The sequence below is a fragment of the Microtus oregoni genome, unplaced genomic scaffold (genome assembly GCF_018167655.1).
Source record: "Microtus oregoni isolate MIOR12 unplaced genomic scaffold, Mior012 000012F_ref0000307, whole genome shotgun sequence".
Classification (NCBI taxonomy): Eukaryota; Metazoa; Chordata; class Mammalia; order Rodentia; family Cricetidae; genus Microtus; species Microtus oregoni.
Window position 1 is genome coordinate 3,903,396 of NW_024543071.1, and position 11,746 is coordinate 3,915,141.

General features: G+C 41.6%; 1 pseudogene; it reads right to left on the reverse strand.

Moving 5' to 3' along the window:
* Positions 1-616: 616 nt before the first annotated feature.
* LOC121454070 lies at positions 617-2,171 on the reverse strand (annotated as a pseudogene).
* Positions 2,172-11,746: the final 9,575 nt, after the last annotated feature.

Here is an 11,746-nt window from a genome sequence, read left to right on the forward strand (position 1 = left end):
AAACTGATGGGGCTCAAAAGGCCGTGCTGTCACAGCTCAAAGTGGACATGACGGTTGCCTTAGAAATTTGAATCTGGAGATGCCTCTCAAGAGCTGTTGACTGACTCTGGTGTTTGTCTTCATAGCAACACATTATGAAGCAACCGTAAAATGTGTTCACTGGTTCTGTGTTCTGATTAATACATTTAATTTCAAAATTCAAATGAAACCCATGCCTTAATATTTCACTGAGGAATTTTTGTGTCGGTGGGGATTTCTTTCTGATCTTTTTTTATTTTTGTGTTAAAATGTAATTTTTCTATTTATCTATTCTTTTAACATTTAAAAGATGTGTGTGTGTGTGTGTGAGAGAGAGAGAGAGAAAGAGAGAGAGAGAGAGAGAGAGAGAGAGAGAGAGAGAGAGAGACGCAGACATAGGAGGAGGAGGAGCTACAGAGCCAGCTCATTTCTTCTGGTTGAGAGGACTGAAGGACACAGCCCCAGGAATACAAGGCTTCTGGTGGGAGCTGCTCTTTCAGGGCAGATATGCTTTTTTTTGTTTTGTTTTTTCCCCAGATGATTTAAAAATAAAACTGGAATGTTCCGGAACCTTTTCAATGGAAGTTGAATCTTTCAATCAACTAATGAGGCAAGGGAAAGACGTTTTTGTTAGCCTGTTTCTTGATCGTTGCTTTTTCTCCTGTTGTCTTGTGAAGATCTGGAGTTCACCAACTTGGGCAGAGCAGACATCTTCATGGCAGCGACACAACTGGGCAGAGGGGGCCATTCGCTTCAGCTAGATTCACTTGTCACCTCCCTCAGCATTATATCCAGGGTTGTACCTGTGGCCTGGCAGCACTCTGAAGCTGTTGTAGATCCGGGTACCTTGGTGAGTGCCGATCGTGATGTCTGGGAGGTAGACAGGAATGGTCGTGTAATTCAACACATCCGTCTTATCCTGCACCACCAGCCGCAGGCTGTGAAGGGTATGGTCATCCTGCTCAAGCCACGGCCCTTTGATATAGTTAAGGATTCAATTCCTCTACCACCTTGGTTGAATCTTCAGATTCCTGGGAACTGTACACCAAAGCCTCAGACTGCTCACTCATGTCTGGGAGGAAGGTGCTCTCAGAGGCATTCTCGATGTCCTGGAGTCCTGGAGACAGGCATGGTGACCTCCATTTCATGTGGATCTCTGTTTTTCTGGATCCGTCCCTGTATCTCTGCCACAGACACATGGATGCAGATGCCTATGTGGACTGGCAGGTATTCCGGAAGAGTGAGCCCTTTTACCTCATTGTAGTGGTCCACACCGTCCTTTCTGATGAAGCCCTGGTTGTACATTGCCTCAGGAAGACAAAGTCACTGTAGATGGAGTGCTCCAAGATCATACCTGGTCCTGTGTTGGGTGTCAATTTGTTGTGGGAGGCTGCTTGTTCCTTCCTGACTGCCCAGACTCCCAAAATAACCACACAGAAACTGTATTAATTAAATCTCTGTTTGTCCAATCACCATAACATATTTCTAGCAAGCTCTCTTACATATTAAATTAACCAATTTCTATTATTTTATATTTTACCACGAAACTTGTGGCCTACCGGCAGGGTTCCCCATCTCTTGACTCCGCCTTCTGTCTCACAGCATTCAGTTTAGTTTTCCCACCTAGCTCTCCTCTGCCCTATCACAGGTCAGTGCAGGTTCTTTACTCTTTAACCAATAGAAGCTACACATAGACAGAAGGACCTCCCACACCAGTCCTGTACTCAACAGGTGTTCCAGGGCATCTGAGTCCTGTAGGAGGCAGCTGGCATACAGTCAGGACCTCTCACGGAAACTGTTGCCATCGTTACCTTTGGGATCATCATAAAATTCCTCTAAGCTACAGCTACTAGCAAATTCCAAGTCAAGGGGCCCCCATCACCTATGGTCCTGCTCAAGTATTACGGGCCTGCTTCTGGAAAGTGTTTCCTGCCTCATCTCTCTGCGATCTCCTTCGCAAGCTTGTTTTCCCCAGAGCTTATGTTCCCATATACCGTTATCTCTCGGCTGTACTCATTCAGTTTTCTGCTTGTCTTATCACCAAGAATGAAGGGCACAGGTCCATACTAAGGCTGGCACTGCACACTGGTATGAATCTGTCCCACGCACTGGGTTCCGGAGGCGAGGCCACGCAGAGATGCTGACACCTGCATAAGCCCAGTAGCCTCGCGGCCTTAGCTCCGCGCTCCCGCAGGCTGGAGGACCACGCAGATGCAGCAGCGTTATGAGCCTTTTTAGTAGTTTTAAAAATCCTTCTAAATTCCTCCTTGACAGTATTTTCAGGCTTCTGGCTAAGGCTGAGGTAAGTTTGAGCTGTGACTGCTGAGGCCCTTTAGAGACAAGCTGTCACTAAGTCGGGTAACTTCCTTCTTCACTTTTGGTCTCTAAATTGATACTGAGTCCACATTTGTTTTATAGCTTTCTATGTCAGAATCAGGAGTTTAAGGATTTGATACCTAATATGGTCAAGGAAGTTATTTCTCATTTATTTGGATCATTGTATATGTTGACTTATTTGAAAATTAAGGAATATTATTGAAATAACTTTAAGACAGATTTTGAGGACTGGAACAAGTTTGATGAATATGACAAATTAATAATTCGACAAATTGTCACTGGGTAAAATAATCTCAAGAAGTAGCTTGGCACTTGATGAGTTTATGGTTAGGTCGTTTGCCAAGAGATGACTAAATTCCATTATTGAGAAAAGCAGGCTGATACAAGATGGGAAATGTGCGCTGAATTCAAACCTCCAGCTTTGGAGAAAAACACAAATCTGTGTGCAGACTTAAGCCGGCACTTTTTGGAGATTCCAGTTGCCGGTGGCCATGCCAGAGGAGCAGCCGGTGGCAACTGAAGTTCAAGGTGTCAGCCCACCAGGAGGAAACTCTCTGATAGGTCAATCTCAGACAGACAAGGCCCCGAGGCCACAGACCCTGGAATGTCTTTTGCTTCTGCTGTGCCTTTACCTGTTTGCTGGTGCCATCTTTCTCTGGTATCTGTCACGGTCTGAATTGGTGTGGCGAGACCCCCACTGCCTGTAATGCACCGTGTTTATCTCATGGAAACATCCTGTTCTATTGGGTATTTTTATCTGTGGATTGTCAAGAAGATGATTCTTCCCTACGTTGTACCGTCTAATTGATAATAATAATGTTAGTTTATACAGAGTTTTGATGAATAAAACTAAATGCAAGGAAATGTTACACAGCCAGAGTCTGTGAGTTTCACCTAAGGCACTGCATAGACCGTAGCTCAATTTAATGATTAAGGAAAACGAGTCCCCAGGAGCCAGACTGGCTCTAATTCTCTTAATGCTGAGAGATGCAGTCACAGGCTTCGGTGTGCACCATTAACCGAAACAAAACCTTAAAATAACTCCAGGTTGGATCAGATGTTTTGATAATAGCTTCGAGATGAAAAGCCCTGGAGTTCACAAGGACGCATAGCTGAGGTAAAAAAATGCAAAGCAGCCCAGTTGTTACTAGCTGACGACTTTCCTTGCTATGGTTGGCTAATGACCAAAGGTGGTGACTAATTCCTTACACCTATTTCTTCAGTCTCCTGATAGAGAAAATCTTTTGAGAGTGGGTATGTGCCCTAAAAATTTAAAGTAGAGCTGAGTGATTCTTTTTTATGTATAAAAGTTTAGGTTTGTGATTCCTTTAAGATTTCTTGTAAGATTGCCTTTCAAGATAAGTAATAAAGTGATTGGCCCTTTCTTTGTAACAGCAAAATGCAGCCTGCCAGGCAAAGACAAGAATACCTTGCTTGCCCACACGATTAATCTATAACAAGTTAATTGAGTATAAATATGTGGATTCTTGGGATAATTTGTTTTCCACCTGTAATACGTAAAATGTTTAATCATGTAAGGGATATGGAAAACATGCTGTTTTTACTGCTAGCTTTGTATGCATTATAATCATTCACTTGAAGAAACAGACTGTAACCACATTGTAACTCCTATGTTGCCTGGAAAACTTTGTTGGGGTATATAAGCAGTTGGAAAAAAAAGTATACAATAGACAGAACACAAGAAAGAACACAAACAATGAAGAAGAAGAGAGAATAAAGAAGGAAGCCATCATGAGAGTGTGTGAGTGTCTTTTCCCCTAGCCCCCTCAGAGAGAAAAGTCTAGCATGTGCTGACACTGTGGGTTTCCCTTGAGCCCTGTGCTGCCTAGAGGCTGGTTCCCCGGGCAGCGAGCGGTATCCAGTAATTGGGGTTGCAGAGAACTCAGTCTCCTCAGCCTGCCATTTAGCAAACATATAAAATCCTCTGTTTTCTGCTCCCAGAGAAGGCTTTCCTTTTGGGCACTTGGCCATGACAACCTTCTTCTAGGATGAAACGCAATAACTAAGGCGGGTGGCTTGTTTCATTGCAACAGACACTGGCTTTTATTAGAGATTTCCATTTAATCTCCTCCAGAATTATTTTGCCTCTACCAAAGGACCTGCTAGACAGCCAGATGACTCTCCAAAATGTTGTTACAATCACAGGACACATTTTATGACTTAAAAGTAATTTAAAAATCAATTCCCTTCACCGATCACTCTAAGGACGTTTGCTCGGTACTGAGTAAAATGTGGCCAGGTGGAAGTCACTTCCCTTGGCCGCCACTCCCCTGCTGCGCAGCAGGGGCTCACGCTCCTCTCAAGCTGGGTCTTCCAGAGCACGGCACACGCCTTTGCTATCCACTGTCATGGCTGTTCTAAGCAGTGTTAGACCTGGATTCTGAATTTCCCATCTTATATTCTTGATCAGGCATTTCTATCTTTTCTCGTCCTTGTCTGTATTTTATGTTTCTGCACAAACATATGTATATATGTGCCGCGCACTGCGCCCCCGTGTCTGTGCTCAGTGCGCTATTACCCAGTTCACGAGCTTGGGGCAAGGAGGCTAGATGTTAAAATACACAGACACACACAGACAGAGAGACAGCGACACGGGTCATCCTTGAATTCCCCAAGAATGCCCCCTTTATTGTGTTCAGGGGCAGATTATATAGAGATAGCCACGCCCCAGCCAAACCCCACTCTCCTGCCATCAGGAGCTCCTGAAGGTCTCGTGCTCAGAGCAGCTGTAGGCACTCAGATCAGGGGATTACAAGAAATTCAGGATCTGGGGTCTCACTGCTCCCAACATATATGTATATGTATACACAAGCATATATATACATGCAAACTTATATATATATACATTTAAATATATCATAAAATAGAAAAAGAACACACTCTAAAGGCAGTAAGTACACTTGAAGTTTTAGCCCTTCCTCACTCAAAATGAAGTAGATTGCAAGTCTCTTGAATTAGACCTCCTTTATTCAGAGACACACACTATTTCCTTTAAATGAATGACTTGAATTTTTTCCTATATTGTTATTACAATATCGTAAAGGCAATATAGATAGGTTGTGCATGTTTGGATTTTGAGACAGAGCCTCTCATTTTCTAGTCGTTAGGTGACCCAGGCTGGCCTCAAATTCCAGGTGATCATCCTGCCTTAGCCTCCCCCATATTGGGAATTACAGACATAACCCTCCCCCATATTGGGAATTGCAGACATAACCCTCCCCCATATTGGGAATTACAGGCATAACCCTCCCCCATATTGGGAATTACAGACATAACCCTCCCCCATATTGGGAATTACAGACATAACCCTCCCCCATATTGGGAATTACAGACATAACCCTCCCCCATATTGGGAATTACAGACAATACCCTCCCCCATATTGGGAATTACAGACAATACCCTCCCCCATATTGGGAATTACAGACATAACCCTCCATACCTGAAAGGAGGAGCTTTTAACATAATAAATAAATGTGCTTGGTTCATTGTGAGACCTTAGGCAACTCCCATAAGGATTCTGAACCTCAGTTTTCTTAGCTGTAGAACACGATGTCTGTCCACAGCTGGCAGGATTAAGTGATACACTGGTTACAGGTCTAAAGAACACAACACATGCTAGTAGATCTTTTTTTTTTAAAGATTTATTTATTAAGCATACAATGTACTTCTGGCAAGGAAGGCACCAGATCTCATTACAGATGGTTGTGAGCCACCATGTGGTTGCTGGGAATTGAACTCGGGACCTCTGGAAGAGCAACCAGTGCTTCTTACCCTCTGAGCCATCTCTCCAGCCCGCTAGTAGATCTTTTTGAGCTGATGTGTGATTTTTAAGAATTTTATAAACTCTTTCGACTGCTTACCCACCCCAAAGTCTGATTAATTCCTTGCGTCTCTGAGTTTCTGAAAAGTACCCTCTAATAGGAGAAGGAGCTGCCATAGGCCACAGCCAGAGTGAATTCTAAGTCCAGCAGGAAATATAGAGTGGACGGGCACAGTCTGGATGGTGGCCACCGAGAAGTCCCTGAACTAGAAACTACCAAACCTCTGCTATCCTGTTGGGAGCAGTGAGACCCCAGATCCTGAATTTCTTGTAATCCCCTGATCTGAGTGCCTACAGCTGCTCTGAGCACGAGACCTTCAGGAGTTCCTGATGGCAGGAAAGTGGATTCTGGTGGGTTTGGCTGGGGCATGGCTATCTCTATATAATCTGCCCCTGAACACAATAAAGGGGGCATTCTTGGGGAATTCAAGGATGACCCGTGTTGCTGTCTGTCTGTGTATGTCTGTGTATTTTAACATCCAGCCCCCTTGCCTGAAGCTTGCGAACTGGGTGCCAGCACACAGAGGGCAGACACGGGGGCGCGGTGCATGGCAATTGGAGATCTCCACCAAGATTTCGGCACTATCCTATCTATCTGTCTGTCTATCTATCCGTCTATCTATCTATCTATCTATCTATCTATCTATCTATCTATCATCTATCTATCTATCTATCATCTATGTATCTATCTGTTTGTTATTTATTTACCAAATGGTTCTTTAAAGTCCTTTTGGGAGATGGCTAAGCGTGTGTCTCTATTTTATTAAATCTAAGAACCCCATTAAGTCAAACCATCAGCAGGGCATTGTGGGCAGGAAGAAACTGGGAAGCTTCGGTGTTTATCATGAAAACCTTCCTAACAAAATCAAGATGAACACAGTCCCCTCCCACCGCTCATTCACACAAGACTTACTATTGTGCATGTTCACAATATTCAATCAGCCTTCCTTTCCATTCCAGAGCTGCTTGCATGAATTAGGAAGAAGAAAACAGCAGGCTCCAGGACTTCAGTCTGTATCCACAGTTCTACAAGTATGGCATAATTCAACATAATTAAGACACCGACACTATTTTTATTAAGAAAGGAAACTGCTAAAGCTCTCTCCCCTCCAAATTAAAGAACGAGACAGCGTCCTCCCCACCCCCAGTGCCTTCCAGGCTGCGCTCTGGTTTTGTGCATTTCTCAGGTCATTCACGTCCCCAACCCCTCCCAAGTGCCAGCGCTTCATGTCTCGCCTTTGCCTGTTACATTGATGGTCTCCACCAAAAACTAGCCGTGAGCGCGTTTGAAGGGAACAGTACAATTTCATGTGATCAGCCACATAAAATTACAAAAATAACCTTTCCCACACAGTTTTTGAGAAATTCGTACATCATTAAAGTGGAAGTAACCTCTTTGCACCTGCCTGACAGAACAGTGTCTGGCACACAAGAAGAGCACAGGAAGCATCAGCCGGGTGAAGGCCTTTAGTTCATTCATGTTGGGCTCTGTGAGCACTGAGAGACTTTTCCAGGAAGGACCCACAAGGTGGCCTCAACTTCCCGGGGAGTGAGGTTGAACTGATTTAGTGTTATAATGCTGAACTAAGAAGCCTTCACTTTGGAGAATCCGTTCCTTCATACAGCAAGTAAAACATTTCCTGGGCAACCTAAAGGACCCAAGTTCAAATCCCCAGCACCCATGTAAAAACCCACCCATGGCAGCACATGCCTGTATTCCCTGCCCTGGGAGGACACAGGAAGATCTGGTGGCTTGCTGGCCAGCTGGTTTGAACACTGGTGAGCCTGAGGTTCAGTGAGAGACCCTGTCTCAAAATACTAAAGTGGAGAGCAATAAAGATGCCCAATGACAACCTCTGGCCTTCACAGGCACATGCACGGGCACCAATGCCTGCATGCAAGTACCCCTGCACCACACACACACACACACACACACACACACACACACACGAGCACACAAGCATGTAAACCACACAAACATACAAATAAAAGTGCTAAAATGTCAAAACCAAAATGAGAAATGGTCATTTTAGGTTTGTACAAGGGAATGAAACTCCATGGACCAATAATGTACGTGTCTTCCCTTCCCCAGAACACCCAGTATTTTGTGTGTGTGTGTGTGTGCATGTTTGGGGATCAAGCTCAGGTCTTCTTCATACTTATAAGACAAGCACTTTACTGACTAAACTACAAATAATTTTACTAATTGAACTATTTTCCCAGGAGGCCCCGAAAGAATATATTGTAATTTTAAATGTTATTACATTTATTTGTATGTGCACATATGCATGTGTTTGTGTACATGTATATACAAGCATTGTGTACATGTACGTGCAAGTGTGTGCCACAGTATGAATATGGAGGCCAGAGGACAATTGCAGGAGTCAGTTCTCTCCTTCCACCTTGTGGGTCTTGGGGATCAAACTCGGGTTGTCAGGCTTGGACTAAGACATCTTGACAACCCCAAAATAGAATTTTAATGAATGTATGTCATCTAGTAGCATGTTTATACATGTATATGTGTTGACCCTTCAGTGTATGCACACATAGACAAATAGACACTCTTGTGCCTGAATTTATCACTTACCATAGCAAATGACACAAACATTGTATTGCTTACTACGGTAAGGAGAGCAACACAAACCTCACTGAGCAGAACAGACTGAGGATGCTAAATATGAGCTGGGGTCCAGGACTGGCAGAATTTCAGGGCTATAGTTTGACACCAACTCAAGACATGTGATTACTTCAGTGGAGCTGATATTAATTGGTATTTAGATGCATAGCTATTGGATTGATTTCATGCAGATTGAAAATTTTAAGAAATGGGGTACAGACCCAAACAGAGAACATTTAACAGATGAATCTCAAATGGCTGAAAGATACTTAAGAAAATGATCAGCATCCTTATCCATCAGAGAAATGCAAATCAAAACAAATCTGAGATTCCATCTTAGACCTGTCAAAATAGCCATGATCAAACACACTGATGACAGCTTATGCTGGAAAGGGTGTGCGGTAAGGGGAATACGCCTCTGTTGCTGGCAGGAGTGCAAACTTGTACAGCCTCTTTGGAAATCAGTAAGGTGATTTCTCAGAAAATTAGGACACAATCTACTTCAAAACCCAGCAATACCACTTATGGATATTTACCCAAAGGATGCTCAATCATACCACAAGGACATGCACTCAACTATGTTCACAGAAGCAATGTTCATAATAGCCAGAGCCTGGAAACAACCTAAATGCCCCTCAGCTGAAGAGTGGATAAAGAAGATGAGGTACATTTATACAATTGAGTACTATACAATGGAAAAAAATAATGGCATCTTGAAATTTGCAGGCAAATGGATGGATCTAAAAAACATCATATTGAGTGAGGTAACCCAGACTCAGAAAAAAAAGTATACTAGGTACTTACTCACAAGTGGCTTTTAGACATAAAACAAGGAGGAAACCAGGCTACAATTCACAATCACAGAGAACCTAGACAACAAACAGGACCCTAAGAGAGACATACATGAATCTACATAGGGAGGAGAAAAAGACAAGATCTCCTGAGTAAACTGAGAGGGTGCAGGTCATGGGAGAGGGCAGAAAGGAAGAGGGAAAGAAGGAATGGGAGCAGAGAAAATTGTATAGGTCAATAAAAACAATAAAAATTACTTCGTATTTAGATGCATAGATATTGAATTGGTTATATTTCTGGTTCTCTTTCATTAAGATGATTAATGATTAGTTTTCTTTTATGCAGATTATGGATGATTGGTTGTCTTTCATGCAGACTGTTGATTGGTTGTCTTTCATGCAGACTGTTGGTGATTAGTTGACTTTCAAGAAGACTGATAATTTGTTGGCTTGACAAATTATGTTCATTCAAACAACTTACACTTACAAATAGGAAGAGTTAAAAGTCCATCTGGAATGATACTTGTTACTATGGTTACAGAACAATAGCCTTTTTCTAGAAATATGAAAATTTCTTTATTTTCAGTATAATAATTTAACTATTCTCTCCTTTTGAGAAAAACAGATTATTTACAAATTTTCCATTTTACTTATGCAGTTTTACTGAGCATCCCAATGAACCTTCATGCATGTCTTTAACTATTCCCTCAGGTAAGATTCTAGATGTGGGTGGGTGATTCAACAGATGGTTTTTAAAAAAAAATCAAAAAAGCCATACAAGTTTGTTATAGAACATTTGGGAAATGTATATAAATAAAATTGAGAAAAATGAAAGCAATTCACCATCCACTTCCCTCCACAGTATACAATCCCTGCTCAATGTTTGTGCTTCGGTAATCCTTACAAGAGAACACACACTAAGTCTCTATAGATGTTTCTTCAATTAACTAACATCCAAGTCTCTTTCCTTGACATCACACAGTCTTGTGGAATGGATGGATAACCTGTGTGCTCTGCTCGTGTAGAACATAAGTATTTACTGGACTTTTTACTGTTTTTGGAGTTAGGTCTCCCTCTCTTTGTTCAATGTGTCTGTTTTCCTGTCTTTCTTCTTATTTTATTATATTTATTATTATTATATTGTCTTTAACATTTTTATAAGAAATTGCATGAATATTTCATATATCTGTTTTTAATTATGTATAATTTCTTAGGATAAATTCATTGACATTGGATTTCTTATCAAGTAGCAGGACCAAGCTTTGACAACTAAGTGGCAAACCAATCTCCAGAAATTTTTTTTTAAATTATGGTATTTGTACTACCCTTTTTTGCATCCCCAGATAGACTTTGATAATGTAGTAGCTTTTATTTTACTGGGTAGAGAGTTGAACAAGAATTGGGAAAGGTTGTTCATTTGTTCCCAGCCACTCAGCCCCAAAATAACCACACAAAAACCATAAATTTGCAGTACTATTTGGCCAATAGCTTAAGGGTATTTCTGGCTATCTCTTATATCCTAAACTAACCCATCTCCATTCATCTGTGTATCACCATCAAACCACATTAGTCTGGAAGGATTCCACAGGTTCTTATCCTCTGTGGAAATAAAAGAAGAACCCTTTTTCCAAAGTAACATATCCTTAGACCTAAATTTTGAAATCAAGATTCCTTTAAAATATATATGTTGGTTTAGCTTAGCAACCTATACAACGAAATGTCTCTCCATACTTAGCTCATTTACAGTCAAAAATTCAAAGAAAACACAATAATATATACAACCTAGACTCTCTATCTTTATGTGGCTTATTTTTCTTTATTCCTTTGTCTATGACTATCTATAGTCTGCTTCTTTAAAGACTTTGTCTTTTTTAAATGAGTTACTTCTTTTTATAACTTTCTATACTCTTTTTCTTCTCTCTCCCAAGCCCATGTACATTTTTCCAGCACTGTGACCCATTTGGAGGGTTTTTTTTTTTTTAGATCTGAATCTGTCTTTATTGTGTACCTGTAATTATTTTCTGACCAGAAGCACCCTTTTTTTTTTTTTTTTTTTTTTTTTTTTTTTTTTTTTTTTTTTTTGGTTTTTCGAGACAGGGTTTCTCTGTGGTTTTGGAGCCTGTCCTGGAACTAGCTCTTGT